The sequence below is a fragment of the Octopus bimaculoides genome, chromosome 11 (assembly GCF_001194135.2).
Source record: "Octopus bimaculoides isolate UCB-OBI-ISO-001 chromosome 11, ASM119413v2, whole genome shotgun sequence".
NCBI classification, from domain to species: Eukaryota; Metazoa; Mollusca; class Cephalopoda; order Octopoda; family Octopodidae; genus Octopus; species Octopus bimaculoides.
The window spans coordinates 37,257,764-37,258,938 of record NC_068991.1 but is presented as its reverse complement, the minus strand read 5'-3'; positions in this window follow the sequence as shown (position 1 = coordinate 37,258,938).

Here is a 1,175-nt window from a genome sequence, read left to right as displayed (position 1 = left end):
TTTATTATTAATATCTAGTTCCATAGCCGTTATTTTCAATTACGGCCTTACAACTGCGGGACTTGGTGTTCGACAAATGAGCACAAAAATCACTTGGAATGTTCTGCCATATTTCTTCAATAAAATTATAAAATTGGGACAAATTTGTTGGGTTTTTTTAGCATGAACTCTTTTAGAAACATAATTTTATAAATTTTCTATCGGATACAAACCCGGGTTCTGCCGAGGCCACTCAATAACGACCATATTATTGCGCTCAAAATATTGCAAAACTTTCCTAGCCTTATGAACGAGGCAATTGTTCTGCTGGAAAATAGATCCCGGTGGCATTTGATTATTTAAATATAGCAGCACATTTTCATTTACTAATTGCAGATAGCCTACATTGTTCAGTCTGCCATCAACCTTAACAATTGAACCAACACCTAAGCTGCTGAACGCGGCCCACACCATTACCTCCCCAACACAGTATATAATCGAATAAAATACAAATAGAACGGCCTATCAAAAATGGCTAAAAATTCAAACACTACCAAAATATTTAATAGACAAATACAAAATAAATAAAGGTAAAAATAAAATAAAATGAAATAAATATCCACCGACTAAAAAGTTTTATCAGATGATTAAAATATTTTTTAAAAATTAAAGAATTTGATTTTAAATATTGGAAAAAAATATTTGAAAAAAGTCTTTTACTTCCCTCATACAAGTACGTCCATAATTCATAAGTAAATAGACTTCCACACGTCAAATTCACATGCATATTGAAAAAATTCTTTTACTCCCTCCACACAAGTAAGTCCAAAAGGTCATAATAAGCAGACTTCACAGGTCAAATTGAATTTGGTAGTTTTTGAATTTTTAGCCGTTTATATTTCACACTTTTGATAGGCCGTTCTATTTGTATTTTATTCGATTATATACTTTTACCTTCTGTGATTTTACGTATGTGTATTATTATGTGTTTGGAAACCATGGGGAATTTTATATATGATTAAATGTTTGAGGAGTGGTGTTGTATGTAAAGTCGTTGACCCAAATTTAATGTTTGTTCTATAACAAATGCTGCTTTCTTTATCTTTGTCTGATTTATATTTGAGCACTTCTTTTGCAGTCCTATAAACCCTTTTGTTTCTATTAGAAGAGACAAATATTATTTCTTGTTGTATATA